We start from the raw sequence: 18,613 nt of genomic DNA, 5'->3' as shown, positions 1-18,613 counted from the left end.
CAGTGTTTCTGCAAGTCACCAACAATGTATACCTAAAACTCAAGGCATCAGATTCAAGAAAGGGGAGTTCTAGCTGGGGCAGGTAAAGATGAAAGATATCCAGGTTATCAAAGAAAAGAGAAAAAAATGTTTTACAGGAGCTTGGCTTGCTTAGCCTAGCGAAAAGAGGAGGAAAAGGACTAATTTGACCTTTGGCAGGCACAAGAACAAGATGATATAAATAAGCCATGCCTTGAGGTTAGGATGGAAATCAGAAGATTTCTAAATATTGGGTTCTAACAAAGCCTCCCAATACAGGCAACTGGCACAAAGACTTTATGTGATTTTAAGATTGGAACTGTTCCGAAATAGTTCGGTTCAGAAAAAGTGGTTGCCTTTATTAAAGGGACACTCGGACTTCCAACCACGGAGAGCTCTCAGAATTCCTCTGTTCTCAAGCTGGAAGTACGAGTTTCAAGTCAGACGACCAAAAACTAACCATACAGTTAGCTACCACTGATAAAAATTGGAGTTTAAGTGCCAAGGCTAGCATCTCACAAGAACTGAGCGAGGGCAAGGGCTGAGCAAGAATCCAGTTCTCCCGGCAGCGCTGCCTATGCCCAAGGCGATGCAACCTTTCCTGGGAAACTCCTTCCTTTTTCCCTCAAGATCAAGCAATATAAAATCTAAGCCTAAAAATGCAAAACATCAGGTGACCTTAATATCTTTTGGGTATCACCGTATGTCCTGAACTTGATTTTGTGATTGCCATCTTGAAGGCTACCAAGTTAGCAGCAAGACCCAAATGGGGACTATGGAAGCAAAATCCAAACCATATCGTATCTGTTGCTTTTTGCCCCCAGGACACAGGGAGAGTTAGCTGTGTTCTCTCCAGCTTGAATTTTCCATTGGCCAACTGTAGGCCTTCGGAGATATTTAAGAAATACTAAGTCCTGGACAACAGTGAATCCGCAGGTAAAATCAATGAGCCTGCCTGAATTTGCATCTGAAGTTATAACTCCAGTTGGGTGTCCATGTAAAGGACGCGGGATAGGACTAGAAGCACACATGTAGATACCCACCATTGCCACATCAACATAACTTACAAGCAAGATGTCCCCAAAATTATGTACGTATGTACATATCTGTGGTTCCAAGGCATGCACTCAACATCAGTGGCAATGCATGCTCTTTTTCTCTTTAACACAAGTTTGTTCTCATTTTTTTCACCTTATTTTAAACTAAACACTACTTAAGTTTTTCTTTTAAAGGCACAAAAGCAGAACAAAATCCCCAAACAATGAAAACATACATATCTGTTAGACTTTAATACATCGAAATTTGAGATGGTGACATAAGAGGACCCAAGTTGCATTCACCTAACTTGCACGATGCTAAAGTCATTGAGAGCCTAGTCCAGAGAAAGGGAGCAAGATTTGGCATTAAAATTCCTCTATAACAACAGGAAAATATGCAAGAGCCATGAACAGTATTAATGGAAATTTCATAAACAAAACAAAACGCATTTTCAACCTTGCTGTGACTGTTCCTCCTCTGTCCCCATCCCTTGCCAGCTACAGCAACCACACAGTACGTAGCGTCTCCTTCTACGTGCTTGTACTGCACTTCAAGTGACGGGACCCCAATCTCAGTTCAGATCTCTAAGCATCAAAGTAGTTAAAGTTAATAAAACTTTCAGGATTTTAAAGCCGAAAGTATGCTAAGATTTAAAGCATTAATTAACTTTAATTCAGTTACTTTATTAATTAATTAATTTATATGATGATACATGATCATAGAACATGTATAAATAAAAAAAAAAAAAGCACATGCTCCTATTTTCTTTTAAGGTCAAATTAAGGCCCCCTTCCCAAAAGGATAGGATTTCTTCATTATTTTTTGTTTTTTAAACGCAGGAATCCATTCAACACATGCACAGTGCAGGTTATAAAAATGGACAGCAGATACAAGATAAGCTCATGCTAAAGCTTTCACATCCTTGAAACCCTCTGCTTACCATCCAACACAGCAGATGATACATTTTTCCCTGCCTCTGATTCCTGCCCTGCCTCAACAGAAGACTCCACAGCTGCTTTGAACGGGAGACATGCACACACTCTTGGATGACATACCTACAAGGATTAGTATTCTTTAAAAGGTAGAGATTGTCTGAGAAGGGATTATACAGGGACAATAGCCTAGTCCCTTTGCCCTCCTCTTCCCCCCCCCCTCCAATTTCATTCAAATAAAGCATATTAAGTGTAACTATATCATATCAACCTCTGAAGAGTCTAAAACTGTCAGGGTATTGGTAAGATTGCTCAGCAATGCTTTACATAGACGTTAGGAACGATCACCTTTTCTACTGCGTATTTAAGTCAATTGTTTTGTTTCATAACAACTCCACGAACTTAAACCAAGTCCTTCATTTCTACGAGATGCCGGACAACTATGAAATATATACCCATAGTGTTGGAAAGAAACCAAATGCCTTCAAACGACATCGTGCCTTTTCAGTGGGGATAAAACCGAAGATGAAGAAAATGACCTTGTCTTTCCCTTTTTTTCGAGATTCTGGCATTAATACAGGAAAGCATTAATTGCTTATGCCTTGGGATAACCTGTGGAGCATCACAGAGCCAAAGTGAGAGTTCCAGGAACACTGGGACCTTGTTTCCAATGGATTTGTTTCCTGTCGATTAACTTACATGAATTGCACCAGAGCCTTTGTGCGAACTCCTCTTCAGCATGAGAGAAGTCACACAAGAAAGGTGCATTACAAATGTTCTCCTCGAGAGAAAAGATTTCCACTGGTGTTCTTCAAAGGAGTAAGTTCTTGACCACCTGGGCTCAACCTGCAGCTCAAATGGTTCAACCATCAACAACAGCTTTTCCCGCCATAAGGGCACTCATAAGACTCAAACCCAGGCTTTCCTCTAGTGGGTATTGGTAGAGTACTTTTTCCCTTCCCTCTCCAGCTGTTCCCATAATTGGCACCTAAAAACATAGGTGGAAATTAGAACAGCACGGTCATATCACATAATTTCAACTTAGCTTCCTTGGAATCTCTCTGCCTTTCTCAAGTTCAACTGAAATAAGCCAGCAGGTTGAAAAACGTACTGGGTATTAACACAGAGACATAGGAACATTGACAGAGAGAAACCTAAAAGCAGGTAGCGGAATGGAAATCTCAAGGAACTAACATGAAAATAAATCATACCCAAGCTTTACATTCCAGAGATTTTATCATGAGAATAGACAACACTGATTTAAATACCATGTCTCCAGCGAGGCTTAAGTCCCAATGAGACCTAAGAGATGTTCTTCTTAAGCAGGGTCTTTGTAAGGACTTTCTTGTTTCAGAAAAAAAGGGGGGAAAAAAACTTTCAGATGGATTTGGAAGATTCATTAGCAAGGACTTCATAGCCTTAACATTACAGTTGAGATCAGGGTAGTTTGCAAACCTTGTCTTTCAGCTATTCCCAGTATTGATTGGTAATATTATGGTAAGATTTCATCATAGGAAAAAAAATAGCAGTTATACAATACGCTCCTCTATGGTGAAACTGCTGCCATTTTCAAAACAATGCATGTAAATACTGTTAAAATATAAAATGTGTATTTCATCAATTATTTAAGGTTACTTCTACAAAACATCTGTGCACACTAATTAGAAAGCAAGGTAAAACTAGTTGCCTTGATTTCCATACTGTCCCAGGTAAGACCATTTGCAGTCTCTGAGTTTACAGCAAACTCCTGCATGCCCCTACATCGTGCCACAGATGTGCCTCCTGCTGCACAGATGTACCCTCACACCCCTCCCCATGAGCCAATCTTGAAAAATCATATGGCATGAAATCCGCTCAGATGTGTACTCTTTAAACCGGAAATGTTTGCAGCAGATACCTTGCAAACAAGCCCAGCTAGAGGTAGCTGAATATTATAACCCACTGTTAATAAACTCTGGCTTCATTTGTTTTGCCTTTGTAGACACATGCCCCATATTTTCCCAATTATGTTGGCTACATGCTTTCCACTGGTGTTGCAACAGGAATTACAGACATCTTTGCATGGCATCTCCAACCGCTTGTTTTTACTTTTCCTCCTTTGAAGTGCCACTGATTATTTATGACCCACTCTGGGACTCAAAAGACTTTCCCTCCATAGAGGCCTCTACATGTAAACTGAAGTCTGTTCCTAGCAACAGATTATTATTACTCATGTGTTCAGTCAAGCCAACATCATGAACAGAAACGGCAGATTTTTATCTTTGGTGAAGTAGTCCAAAGGAAGTAGAGCTCCACAATGCAGACGAACTGAAGACCCTTTTCCTCTTTGATTATTAACAAAGTTCTCAGTTTATTTTACATTCAGAAAGAAGCAGTAACATTCAGAAGTGCAGGTCTTGAGCCTCGCAAAGTGCTGCTGGGCCGCCTTCTTTTGATAAAACATTTTTCTGTAAGTCTGTCACAGCCCCCCTAAAGGCAAATCACGGGGATCCAAATCATGATAATATGACCTAAAGAATTATCACAGAAAATCCCTTACATCGAGTTAGTTTGAGTTTTTGCTTTTCACAGTATTTCCTTTCCCTCCTCACTTCTGACGTACTCACACCTCTGTTAAATCAGAGAAGTTCACACAGCACTCAAGTTTGATGGTGATGCTTTCTCCTCAACACTTCACTTACAAAGGTTTCACCATTTTTTCACCCAGTAACAGGGGTGGGGAGGAAGGTCTGTTTAAAGCATGCATTTTCCAAGATGCATGCATGCATGCTCCAAGGTTACACTAACGTACTCTCTTTTCTTAAGGTCCTACTCCAGACTGAAGTTCATCCCTTCCACATTTAAAATGCTCACCAACATTGCTCTCGTGGGCTATCTCAGGCTGTTTACGGGTCTACAGCTGGAATGGGATCACAGAGCAAACATACTGATCCCCTTCCCTTCAAAGACAGATTCTGAGGTAGCAAAAATCAGGATAGCACCATTGACCAATCTACCCTGACTTCCCCCATTTGAGGGGCTGATGATTTCTCCCTGTCTGGCAGAAAAAAAATACTTGTCATCACCCAGTAAGCCATAATGGCACATTCTGTGCACTTTCCCGGAGGAAGAAAAGGGCTTCCATTAGGTTTCCATCACTTTGAAGGTGATAGGGAAAAGAGGCTATAGCTTTCTGATCCTACATAATACCCTACAGCAGTCAGACAGGTATCAGCCAGTCCTTTAATAAGTGGTATTAGAGCATGTGGCATTAGAAAGACTTCACCCTGCCTGGAATAATGCTGAAACAAGTCTGGCCTTGGGTATTCCCAAGCTATCAGTAGCTGGAGATGAAGGAATCGAAAAGGGAAAAGCTTGGAAAAGGCTGAACAACTCTGCCCAGAAAGAACCAAGCCCAGAGAGCGTTAACATCTGCAAGAGACACAGAGGTGGACACAAAGCTACACCCCCCTGCCACAGAAACAGTCTCGCCTCATGTGAACTGACACACTGAAACCATATGCACAAGTAAGGACTCCTCCAACGAAAAAGAGCTGCAAGACCAAGACGTCACTTATTAGTTTATTTATGACAACGAGCAGCAGTACATTTTTGTTATCCAGGGACTTCCCAGTGATCTATTTATAACTTCTGAAAACATGCCAGGACAAGCGTATGAGTATACAAAAGCCACACCACTTTTTAAGGCCAGCAAATGTTGCTGGTTTGTCTTTGATTTACACACCAGTAATACTTCCTGTTACAGAAGCACAATGGATCTTCTCATTGCATTAATCAATTTAAAAACGTGGTTTGGAAAGTGTCGTTCTTGACCTTCTCTTTTTTTTGGGGGGGTGGGGGGGGTGGGGAATATATCAGTCATCCTGGTACAATTACACAGTTTGAAAACTGCACTAATTCCACGCTGTTGTTAACATACACACACAAAAATACCTTTATTAACAGAGCTATGCCTTCTTCGCACATTCACAAAAGTCAAGCTGTGGAGGTTCACAGTGCATTTGTTTGCCCTCAGAATAAGAGCCTCTCACATTTATCTACTCCCAAGTGGAAACGCAGCGTCAAAGCATACTTACTGAAGCTGGAGAAAACATGCAGTTTTCAACTGGTTTCTAAGTTTTCCCACATTGTTAATAAAAACAAGAACCACTCAAGACACAAAATCACAGTTGTTACTGTAAAAAGGGAGAGCGACGAACACCTGGAGGCTCAGAAGGCTGATGCCATGCCCCTCGATCCCGCCAGAGTACACTGCTATGCAGGAAGCCAAAAATACTATGGCGACTTCATGGCTCTGTCGAAGTCAAGGGTCTGGATGACAATTCAGTCTCCAAAACACACAGCCCGTAAGCACATCCCAGCCCAAACATCTACCTGTGCAACGCCCAGGACTCTCCGATTATGTGCAAAAAGCCACGAGGTTTATACGGTGTGTTGCCACAGGGCCAGAATGGAAAAGCATTTCCAAAGCAGGGGTCGTTCACACGCTTCCCTGCCGGCCGGCGCGCCAGCTGCGCCGCAGCCCCAAGGCTGCTTCCCACAGATAAGGGGGCTGCAGGGGAGGGTCATCATAAAAACAACACGAGAAACACAAGCTGGCTCAAGATCTGTGCTATACCTGGGAAGCACGTCCAGGGCATAAACACAACCTCTTCCTACCCACTTGGTTAACGAGAAAAGCGGGCACAAGACAACAATTACTGCCACTTCACTCCTGCAAGCCTTTCTCCATTTTCACATGAAAGCCACCCCTATCTGACCCCATTGCCCCAGCTATGTGGGCTCACGCAAGGCCAGTAGCCAGGCACAGCGCTGAGTTGCCACGCTCCGCCTGGCCTCCTTTCAGCAAGGGGAAAGAGGGCAGCATGGCCGCAGCAGTCCCGGCGCCGCGGGGCGCAGACAGGCCTCTGACCTTTAGGCACACAGTTCCCATCACAAAAGCGAAGGGCTGCGCAGAGCTCATCATACCCCTTCCTCTGCGCTTCCTGGCCCAGACTCAGTTTTTACAATGGAGAAAGGAAGGGAAGGGGGAGGCAATCGCCTGCAATCAGAGAAAGCTGAACGCTCACGCCAGGGACTGCCTGAGCAGAACAAACGGGACAACGCCGCCTACTTCACCCAAGCAAGAAGAATTGCAAGAAGTTCCTTCTCTTACTTACAAATGTTTCTTTCTTTCACCTGGATTGCAACTGAAATTCTTTGGTTAATATTTTAATAGAGACTCACAGCCAGCTTCTCATTAACACCAAAGCCACTTTACATGGTGTAAAAGGTCTTTAAAATAGCAGTATATAATAACTGTTTTGTATTAATTACATTATATTAATGAGAATCAGACTCCTAGTAATATTCCGCCTTTGAAGGAATACAAACATTTCCTTTCCACCGCCTTCCTAATTCCCTTTTTCCCCAAATAAAGGAAACAGGCAGACGGTTAACAAACAGATTATATATCTAAGCAATAAAAGGCCTGGAGTTCCTCAATTAAATCATAAGGCTGTTCTTGTTCAGAAAGATCTTCCTGAAAAGCAGTAATCTGCTCTTTCGGAAAATTAAGAAAGGGGAAAGGTAGAGATAGCGGCAATGTAAACGCAGGAGTTTTCACTAAAGTGGGGCTTGTTCTTACAGAGCAAAATCACTGGAAGCGGCAGTGCAATGTTTGCACAACAGACCTCGGCAGACCCGGCAGACACCATTGATGGTGTCAGGAAAGGGGAGGAAAGTGAAATGCAATGTGTATTTGGGAGCCAAAAGAGAAAGGGCACATCTCATGCTAAACCTATCTGCTTTGGCAGTATTCCTGTAAAGATCACAAACTTGTTTTGATCACTAAATATAGCAGAGAAAAGGAATCTACTGCAAGTAGCTCTCTCCGGCAGCGCTTGCTGTTTTACGCAGGGAGAAGGAAGACACAAAAGAGAGACTTGTCAAGCAAATGGCAAACGAAGCTTGCCAAAATTTGAAGGGCAAATTACAATTTAAATGATAGGTCCTAGCCTGGCAGCTGTGAATGCATCAGCTTCTCTCTCAAGCGTGTCCAATTGAGGCTACAGCAATGCAAACTACCGCTCTTCCCCAGCACACCTCCGCTCTGACCTGGAGGGGCCGGCTCTCCGAAGAGCAAGTTTTTCACGTCCATGTAATTCTTTCCACATGGAAAGGGCCTTTTGACGGTGTTGCCTCCCACGCTGACTGTACGGGACCCTCCGCTGCAGAGCCTCTGCACCTCTCCACAGAGTAAAAGCACTTTTGTTCGTTGCTTGAGACAAACAAAATGTCTTTCTTTTTGTTTTCAAAGAATTAGCTGCTTTAGGGAAAAAAAAAAAAAACCAACAACACCACCACACACACAAACCCCTAAATCTCTGATTTACAGCATAGTTTCAAGCCTGCAGAATAACTTTGTGTGTACAGTGAAAACCAGGCCAAACGCTGTTATTCTTACCAGTGCTGTTGCCAGAGAGGACCAAACAGCCAAACTGCACATAGACAACCCAAGAGAAAGAACTTGGTGCTACGCAGTAGCCTGCTAGAATAAACTGTTGTCACTACAAAAACAAAACAAACAACAATACAGTTGCAATTGCAAAGCCAAGGACTTCAAATTAGAAATAGCCTAGGCTAAAGGACGCCTCGCTTATTTCACGCATTCCCCTTCTGCACATGCAGGACAACAGCGTCTCCTCGTCAGTGCCCCAATCACAGAGCTGTCCAGGTTGCTTTTGGCAAGAATTTGTATTTGGTACAATAACAGAGACAAAACAGGATGAACGCTCATGAGCCCCGCGCATCGCTCTCGCTGAAAGGCAGCAATATTACTAACACAGAAGTTACTTATAGACAAGTTCAGTCAAGCAACAGAGAATGCGTGTTGCGTAAGCGGAGCTGCTGTACCATCCTCTCTCAGGCCAGGCAGCCGCAGCAAGGCCACGGCCAAGCAGGCGAGGTAAGCCATGAGCCACGTCTGGCCGCCCGAGCCAACTCCAGCCCACTGAGGCACATTTCTGTATCGTTTGCAGAGACGCGCCCCTCAGAGTCCCCATCCAGGGCAAAACTCCAGCAACGAGCTGGCGTGTGACCGCCAACGCAAGTCCTTGGAACAGGATATGCCTCAATTTCCTTACAATCCACATACTGGCTTTCGGTACAGTAAACTCCTGGACTGGCTTTTCTGAGAACCTTTGCAAGAAGAAACACGTTCAGAGCCATCTCCAAGTTTTTCACCTGCAAACGATAGCCATAAAGCCATTCCAAGTCCACCTACAGCACTTAGCAAGGCACAACTGCTCTGCAGGAACAGTGTTTGCTCGCACCTACGTTGCACGAGTATCTGCTTCCTCCCCATCGGGGGCTGCTGAGGTGCCCCAGCACACAACTGGGAAGAAAAGTCAGATTTTTCACTCCCCCGAAACGAAGCTGGCTCCGCTTACAATAACAAGCTCTGCTTTCTCCACCCCCGGGGTATTTCATCACCAACATCCCACCCAGTTCTGCGTAAGAAACAACATTGCGAACAATATCTCAGACACTTTTTTTTCTTTAAAAAAGCCTAACAAGCAACCTTAAACCTGTCCGTCCACTAACTGTGAAACCACTTGTTACAGTCCAAGTGCTTGATGAAGCAGGGTGACAATTCCAGGAAATACCTGGAATTGATCTTCAATGTTTATTTTCGGAGACTGGCTTTTCTCCCAGCTCTTATTTAATAGTTTGTTCTTTCCCTCCTCTCCCTAGTTGTTCTCCCTGGGATCAAACTGTAATTTGCTTCACCTCTCGGAGTTCACCCACAGACTCCCTAAGCAGGACTTCAGGAATCAAATCCTGGCTCAGACAACACGTTCTTTCTATTTCACTGCTATCATATTCTTTCTCATGTATCAAAAAAGATAGGAGAATGCTCTGGTATTTGTCTGAAATCAGAAGCGCACAGGATCTATTTAACACTCCGTACTTGCCAGTACTTCATATCTCTGCTATACAAGCAAATTCCTTCAACAAATTCTCCCCCTGGACACACAGCTCTTTCTGCTGTAAACTAGTTCTCCACACAGGAGGCATTTTATCCTCAACCTACCTGGTTTACCTGTGCAGATAAGTCAGGCTTTTTCCAGAAGAGCTAGTGATCTTTTTTTCCATGCCACTAAATAACACAGTGGCAGCAGCAGCGATGCTTCGGAGTAGACCAGGTCGCAGCTCCCTGTGCGGCTCCAAAGCTTCCCGAGCTTTGCATTTAGATATGCCTTGCATGTTTTACATATGTCAGTTTAAAGAGTTTCCGCACATCATCTGAACACCGCTGAATAATTACACATGCTGCCTTAGGCCACTGCCAGCCTGAAGCGAAGCACATTCACCCCTTCAAGGTTTAGCCATTTTCCTGCAGATTGAGGGCACGCATACAATCATCCACGCCAGCCCGGCGCATACACAATAATTCACCTATGTGCCTCAACTATGGATTTTTGGAAGAGAAAGGACAGGGAAAGGAGGATGAGTAACAGCCTATGTAATTTTGCAAAAAAGTTTTCACAAAAAAGGAAATGAGCACCTACCGGGTGCCGTCCACCACCAAGCGCCAGACAGGCAGTCTCGCCCCGGGGAGAGCAGCAGATTGCAGGGCAGCTGCGAGGAGCACGGGCAGGGGAAGGAACACACTTCTGGGAACCTGCAGTTGTCCTCATTGCTTCCACCTCTGCCACTAACCTGATGTGCGACCTTGAAAGAGCCACTCTGTAAATCCCCTTCGGCCTCTTATTTATAGCAGAAGATTGTCTGGCGCTGTGGGTCCAGCCCGAAGCCTTTCTGAATCCAATGACTGACCAGGGGAGGACGACGGCTTTAAATTGGACATTGCTATCTGCTCTCTGGTCTTGCGTAAAGCCCTCCAGGCACGCCACCTTACGCCGTGCAACCTACGTGGATGCCGAGTCTGGTCAAAATGAGGACACTAGGATTCTAGGAGGGCTCTCTGCTGAGATACGAGACACTTTGGCCGAGATTCAGCTCTCCTGACACTAAGCAGCTACAAGAGAGATGCCTCCCTGCGCATTCATTGTTTGAACTCTGCAGAAACAATGGAGAGAAATGGGCACTTTTAGGGCTGTTTGTCCAATGTATTTTTAGAAGTCCAATTCAGTGTGGATGGATCATGGCCCAAAAGTATTTGCTGCTCTTTAGTGACTATGAAAGGAGTCTGGACAACTGTCTCTCATGCAGATAGTTATGTTGTAGTTTGGCAAGATGAATCTCACCCTTTTAAATTGGGGGAAAGGAAAAAAGCAAAGAAGTACCCTCCTCGGTTTACACTTCAGTGAGAAAGAGTGTTGCCACCAGAGACACACTGGGCAAGTGCCATGTGGTTCCCTCCCTGGTAAACATCTTGTAACTAGACAATATGCAACCACCTTCACCGAGAGGCCTTGGCTTTGCTAGAACAGTCATTGAACTTTTAAGTCATTGAACTTGAAGCTCTCATCAGACAGGCCTACAGCCAAAGTCCCACGTTGCTCACTACACAAGAAGCCTCCAAGAAGCAGGACATGCTGCTTGTGGGGCAGCTTTCATTTCTTTGCCGTATCATTTAGGTGGTTGTTAACAACAAAAACCAATCCAACATGAAACAAAGACTCAGTAACACAAACTGAACCGAAACCATTTCTGAAGCGTCTTTACAATCACTTTGTGGCCAGTTGTACACAGGCCATTTGCCACAGACCAGCAAGGCATGTTCAGCAGCGTATTCATTCCCCCACCTCGCCCTTTCAACTCCATCATTCACCAACTTCTTGTCTTTCTTCTGTCAACCAACAGGCCAAAAGATTCAGCAAGCAAAACTTTTTTCCTGTCAAACCCACATTTCTGCCTCCTCCCTAGACTTCCATAAAAGTAATTACAAGTGCTTTGTTTTCCATCTTAATTGTCATTTCCTTTGATAGAACTTGCAGCCTGAGTCTTAAAGCTCAAATAACTAATACCATTCTTTCCTCTTCTTCCCCATCCCTGGCCACAAACAGTACTGCTTGCATCAGGGTCAGCAATTCCTTAAAAGCTCTCGAGCCAATCTGTGCAGCTGCATTGTGTAGGGTGTTATCAGCAGGCTGCAGGAAGGTTAAAAAGCAAACATGCCTCCCTACGAGAGACCAGAGACCGAAGTTAAGCCCAGAGTCAAAGCTCTGCCCCATTTCCCCTCCTTTGGGGAGATAACAGCCTGTTCACCAGCTCTTTCCCCAGCGCAGCTTTCTGCTCCCTTCCTGTGTGCTCAGCTGAGCTAAAGAAGTTTTTCCCCACTCCCTTTCTGTCCCTGTCCTGGCCCTTTAGCATCTCCACAGAAGGAGCTCGCTTCATCTCCTGCTGTGAACACTGTGATTTCGGTGATCTATAGAGGCTGTCTTCTCCATATCCTCACTAACACCGGGACTTGTGTGTGGTCCATGAAGGTCACAGGAAGCTGGCCAGTGTTCAGAGACACTATTTAGCCTTCCCATCTCCACTCCGCAACCCCCTCACAGACAAAACGCTCCAGACATTGGGGGTCTTTCCCCTCTCAACATTATCCCAAGCCAAAATACATTCATCCTTCACAGTGGCTACTTGCTGCTGACATCCTTCATGCTCCACAGGACACGACTCGGTCCAGGAAAGGTAGACAGTCAAATCCATGTCCTCCAGGGTAACATACACTTTATTTTTTGATTCATAGTCCAGTAGGTATAATCTCCTGCTCCTCCTGGGGAAGCTGCACGTCGACACGGGAGGCAGCAGGGTGAACATAGCCTGTGCCTTAGCATGGACAGACCACTTGTACTCCCGGACATATATTTACACTCCAGACCAATTCAGTCACATCAGCTGAAGTAAAAAACATTCCCGGATCCTTGATCCCAGTCTTCATCCCCTCCACCGGGCACACCCAGCAAAAATCAGATCAACTTGATCTCCCAGTGGCTACATGGCCACCTCTGCCTCAGTTACAGGAGCCTTCCACCCACACCAGCCAGGGATGAAATTCAGGCAAAGGCAGATTAGTTGAGAAGTATATGAAATGTCACCTTCCCTTTAATCACAGCTTATGGATCCGGTCCCAAAGCGTTACTCATACAGCGCTCCACACTCCACATGTATAATCCCACCGCCTAATCCAACTACTTGTTCAAACAGGCACGTTGCTAGGAGTAGGTCCTTGCCATCATTGTCTACATTTCCAGCGTTCCTTCGCGACCACATCCTCTCCCACACCTAAAAGCCCTGTGACAGTTCAAAATAAACCGCGGGAAACCTAAGGCAAGTGTGGTGGCACACACGGCTCATTCCTTCAACGTGAGAAACGACACAACCCATTGCAACCTGATAGGTGCTCTCCCACGCTGCCAGATCGCGTTGGGGAAACACTTCTGTTGTGGTAAGCAACAGATAAGCATCTTTTTGCACATACACAGAAAAAGCATCTCAGCTGGTAGGCTTTTAAAACCAGTATTTATTGTGCCCCAGGGAAGAAAAGAAATTGGGTAAATGGGCTGAAAGGCGCAGCTTCGCTAGGAAGAGTTTGGATCGTCTCGTCGCATCTCTCCGTACAAACCCGGCCATTGAGAGTCCAGATCTAAAACAGAGCCACAGTTGCTAAGAAAACAGCGCTGCTAACAGACGTCAGGAGATGATTCATGGAGTAAGGGCATATCCCTGTACTACAGATAAACCAAAATGAATGAGGCTCTTTATACCTGATCTTCCAAGCTGTGCTTCTTCATGCCCTCTTTGGGATTTTTTTTTTTTTTTCTCTAATTCATTTCTATATTCAAACGGCGAGGAAACTGAGCAGAGCTAAATTTGCTGTTTATGGAATTAATTACTGGTAAAGGGGTTTTACAACACTTACAATGAACTCAGTAAACGGGCTAAACTGTGGCCCATTTTTCCCCCAAAACGAGGCATTTTTCTCCTGAAACACGAAGCAACTTTGCCCAAAAACCTATCAGATGAAATAACACAAAACCCACACTTAAAAACAGCAAAGGAACGAATAGTAACAATTTTTTCTTTTGTTACTTTCCCTTATACCATAAAACTTAAAATTAACAACTAGGGAGATAAAGCATTTTCAACCTATTAGATCATTAGCCAGTAATGCATGTCGCTTCTTGAATTACTTCATTGTGTCTACGCTTAAAATCTTTCCCTGACAAATAAAGAAAAATTAGCTAGCACACTACAGGACTGGCCGGGTGCTACTGACACCAACAAAGTTCTCATTTATTTTAATGAATTTTTGATCAGATTTTATTGGAGAAAAAAAAGCTCCTTTGCCCCTCTTAAACCATCACGCTCAATTCTTAACACGGTATATTAACAGCACTTAAAATACAGTTTCCTGAGGTTATTTGTAAAGAACTGTTTAAATAAAGGAACTTTGATATATGTTTTTTACAGATAACTAGAGTAAAAAGGCAATTATCATTCATTACCCTTCATTATGAAGGAAGGAAGAACAAACATCATTTATACACTTCTGAATACACGTTTGTACAGCATCTCGCACAAGGGGAGCCCAAACATCGCCACAGTACACATCAGTCCAGGGTGATGCGTTTATTACGGTCACCGCTGCTTTTTCATCACCCCTCCAAACTCCCGTGTGTCACCGCCCATCCCTCTCTGCTTCAACTCGTCCCCATCGCCCCCGCCGGCAGATGCCAGGGCCTCTGCTCCCCTGCCACCGCACACTCGCTCCACACCACCCCGTCCCCTCCCGCTACAACGTGCCGCCTTCTGCCTTGGAAATCAATTATTTAGGCTGCCCTGATTTCAACGCGAGGTGTCTGTGCGTGTGCCTGTGGGGTGGAGGATACTGTTATTGTGGGTAGTGTTAACAGCCGCCACCGCACTCCTCCTCGGAGCTATAAAACCACCCCAGAAGTGGCCGAAGCCCATGACTCAGCTAACCAGGCACCAGAGGCCACGTGTGTCCCTTCTGCAGGTATTGCATTTCAAGAAGTATAAACAGACGTGCCCACCAAGCTACAGTTTTGTCAGCTTGGCCAGCAGTCGCAATAACTATACGAGATCCTGCACATGGCACTTACGTCTTTGTCTGTCCTGTGACGGAAGATTGCCCTGAAAACTGAGCGGGACGAAAAAGAGAGAATGATGGCAAGAGCGGGGAGAGGATGGATGGGACACAAGGTACCGTGAAAGAGAGAAGCAGAGGTGTGAGGAATACACAGCCACTGACCTGACAAAGGTTGGGAGAAACTCTCAAACAAACTTGCTCAAAGTTTTTTCTCTGTACATTTTGAATAACCCGAGGAGCGTGCACCTGCTCAACCTCCCGATTCCTCCAGCAGCTCTCAGGCAAAAAGAAAAAAAAGAAAAATTACCCCATTTGGGGGAGGAGAGGGAGAGGACTGAGGTGAAAGGAGGACAGAGAGCCTCCCCTTAAATCCATGCACGCACAGCACCTGACACAAAGTCACCACCAAGTCACCACGCGTGCCACGTCCCATGGGCCGCAGTAACACACATCAGTAATAACTGCTCCAAAGGGACACAGGAGGCTGCCAGGAGCCCTTGAAAGATGGGAGGGAGGGAAGGCAGAAGGGAGGATGGCACGCAAGGCGGGGAAGAGAAAGGAACCCATGTGCGGTGGGAAGAACAGAAAGCACCATCCCTCAGCGGGCAACGCTTTATCCAGGGCAGCGGCCCGGCACTGACAATACAGCGACTGGAGAAACGCCTGCACCGCCGTGGCCCTCGCAGAAAAGTAGTTACTCCTTTTCCCGAAAACTTTGCCTGAGTAAGTATCGCCATCAGCTTCAAAACACGCAACCCAAGAGATAACGGCTTTGTAAGCGACAACCCGCCGCGCCCGCGCAGGGAGCGGAGTCGCAGGGAAGCGCCGTTTACCTGCCCCCACCCCCCTGCGCCGCTCCCTCTCCCGGGGCTCGCTCCCCACCGCCTCAAACCAGCCCGGCTCCCGCTTTCGGCCGGGAAAACTCTACCGGCGGAGCTGCCGGCCGGACCCGGCTGCGGGGCGGGGAGGGCAGGGCCCGGCGGCGGCGGCAGCGGGACCTCCCGCAGCACCCGGCTCCCGCCGCGCTTCCCCCGCCCCGCCGAGTGAACTCCCGCCGCTGCCCCGCAGCTGTGTTTTCCCCCTTTCCCCGGCAAAAGGGCAGGAGAAGCGGGGGTGGAACCCGCTCCGGCAGCGGGGTGTCTCCGCACCCCCCGTGCAAGCGGCGTCCCGCGGGGGGCGCGGGCGGTGCCGAAGGTGAAGCCGGCACCGAGGGAACAAAGGCGGCGGGGAACAAAGAGCGGCAGGTACCGCCGCGGCGGAGCTGCGGAGGGGAGCGGAGCGGGGCCGGGCCGGGCGGCGGCGGCACCGGCGGGCCGGGGCCGGCTCCGTCAAAGCCGCCGCTCCCCGCACAAAGGGGCAGCCGGGCCGCGCCGCAACTTCCCGCCGGCGGCTCCCGGCGGGGCAGACTCACCGCGGGCGCAGTCCCGGCATCGGCGGCGGGCGCGGGCGGCGGCGGAGAGGGCGGGAGGAGGAGAAAGAGGAGGAGGAGGAGGGACCGGGCGCTCCCCGCCCCGGCCGTTCCCGGGCGGGAAGGCGGCGCGGCCGCGGCCCCCGCAGCCCGCCCGGCCGCCGCTCCGCCTCCGCCGGCGGCCGCGGGGGGGCCTCTCCGGGGCGGTCTCCGTCCCCCGCAGCCCACGCGTGCCGTGTTTGTCCGGCGCACGCAGCTGCCGGCGCTTTGCAGCCTCCCACCCGGGGCCGGCCGTTCCCATCCGGAACGCCCCAGGCTGAGCCGCGGCTGTGCGTGTTTCGTGGGACGACCCGGCGAGAGCAAGGGGACGGTCCTCAGCTGCCTCACCCCGCTCCTGGCCGTCGCCAGGCTTGTTCTCCTTCTTGGGGTTTCCCGGTGTTTCCCCTCCCAGCGCTAGCCGGGACGATGCTGCTCATCCCACCCCTGGGAAGCAGGCAGGCGACGCCACCAGCGCTGGGTGTCCCTGCGCTTTGGGTAAAGGGTTGGGCTGGAAGTAAGTAAGAAAACCTGTGTAGTGCTAAGAACCTTTTTCTGGTCTGGGAAGATTTGGGGTCAGAGGTGATACAAAGAATTAAAATGCTTTAGTGTTGTCACAAATCTGCAGCACCCCCAAATCAAATTTAGAAGATCAGGAATATAAGTGGGCAAAAACTGGAGACCTCTTGAGTTCCTGCACAGCCTCCGCAGCCCTCCCCAAGCTCAGCTCCCTTCGCCTCACACACACATCCCAGACACCAGGTGCCTTCCTCTCTCTCTCAGATGCAGACTTTCCTCAGCTTTAGGGGCAGCACCACCTGGCCTTGCCCAGATAGATCTCTGAAAGGGTAAATGGGAGCCAGTTATACGAACACAGAGCAAACTGGGGGTTGTTTGGAACTTCAGAAGAGGGGTTTTGGAGGGGAAGAGGAAGGAGTTCCTTACGTTTGTTCTGTTTGATACCAGATAGCTTTTGGCTGTAGGCTTCACAAAGTGAGAGGATATAAATACTGAGATTGAGATTTGCTTTACACGCTCAGAGGTCAGCCGGCTATCCAAAGAAAAATGTAACTTTCCAAAAGCCACTTCCTGCAGTGCCGTTACATGGGGTTTCTCCTCAATCTGTGCTGATAAAACATCAACCAGCTTAAAAAAGTGGAAGCAAGCGAGGTCCTGTATTTGAAGGCTCCAAAGCCAAAGGTACCTACTTACTCAAGCTTCTCTTCATACCCACAGATATGTCTAAAGAAAATGACAGATTTGGAGCCCTGATTTTCTGTAAGGAAATTTTTCTTTTCCAGGCAAAAGTGAACCCTGTACTTTTTTTGTGCTGTTTCAGCTGGAGCCCAAGAACACAATGTCTTGCAGAAGCATCAGTCAAAGCTGGTTACAACTCGACTGCCCTGCCTTGGCAAACACCTGTCATGCTGTCCTTGCAACAAATCAACACGTGAGTGCTCTTTGTGTACTTTTTTACTTGTTTTATTGAGGATTAATTAGTGTTTGTATAGTGACACAATTGTCTGGTACTCCACGGACACAGCTGAAGGCAGAGGGCTGCGTTCAGGCTGTGCTGTAGTTTCCTAACTTCTGTGTTATGGCCACTGTGTTGCATATCCTCAAAGTGAAACAAGCATTTCTGACTGATTTACTATTCTTGACCAACAGATTTTAGTCTTATGCTTAAGGAAGGAGAGAAGAAGATGCAATATCAAAGCCAAGCTCTATTACTTGAAGAATTATTTCAACCCCCCCTCTTGATCACTCTTCCACATGCCATCAAATTCAGCAGAAAACGTCTCATGGAGTCTTGACCTTTTGTGCCTTGGAGAACACCACCCTGCATTATCGCTCCATGCTCTTCTCACTGGCTTAACCCTGCGGTGAATCACGCAGCTCCTCGTCCCAGCGTACACAGCACTGCAGGCACCTGCCAAGCTCTGTCAAACACAAGCACAGGTCCCAGCCCAAGGTGCTTGTTTTCACTTAAATTATGCATTTCATAACTAGCTTGGAAGGCACTTTGAAGATACAGCACTAAGTATTATTAATGTTAAATGGTATTTTTGGACAGGCATAATGCAAGCAATTAAATAGTAATACCATAAAAACAGGTGC

General features: G+C 47.0%; 1 protein-coding gene and 1 long non-coding RNA gene across 11 annotated transcripts in view; one reads left to right on the top strand and one right to left on the bottom strand.

Moving 5' to 3' along the window:
- The window catches only part of SYNE2 (spectrin repeat containing nuclear envelope protein 2), a 196,357-nt gene extending 179,730 nt beyond the window's left edge, over positions 1-16,627 (bottom strand). For 4 of the 10 annotated variants that reach the window (XM_074583746.1, XM_074583755.1, XM_074583756.1 and 1 more), the window contains exon 1: positions 16,463-16,627. The gene's annotated coding sequence lies outside the window, so the exon portion shown is untranslated. Of the gene's footprint in view, positions 1-10,540; positions 10,924-16,462 lie in introns of those variants that run through there. The other 6 variants (XM_074583747.1, XM_074583751.1, XM_074583749.1 and 3 more) reach the window with 4 other exon arrangements.
- On the top strand, positions 15,634-18,303 carry LOC141742164 (uncharacterized). Its single transcript, XR_012586610.1, has 3 exons — positions 15,634-15,774; positions 17,835-17,945; positions 18,164-18,303. It is a non-coding gene; the product is annotated as an uncharacterized LOC141742164 (long non-coding RNA).
- The last annotated feature ends 310 nt before the right edge of the window (positions 18,304-18,613 follow it).

This window comes from Larus michahellis, chromosome 4 (assembly GCF_964199755.1).
Source record: "Larus michahellis chromosome 4, bLarMic1.1, whole genome shotgun sequence".
Lineage (NCBI taxonomy): Eukaryota > Metazoa > Chordata > Aves > Charadriiformes > Laridae > Larus > Larus michahellis.
This window is presented reverse-complemented; position numbering and strand designations above follow the sequence as displayed.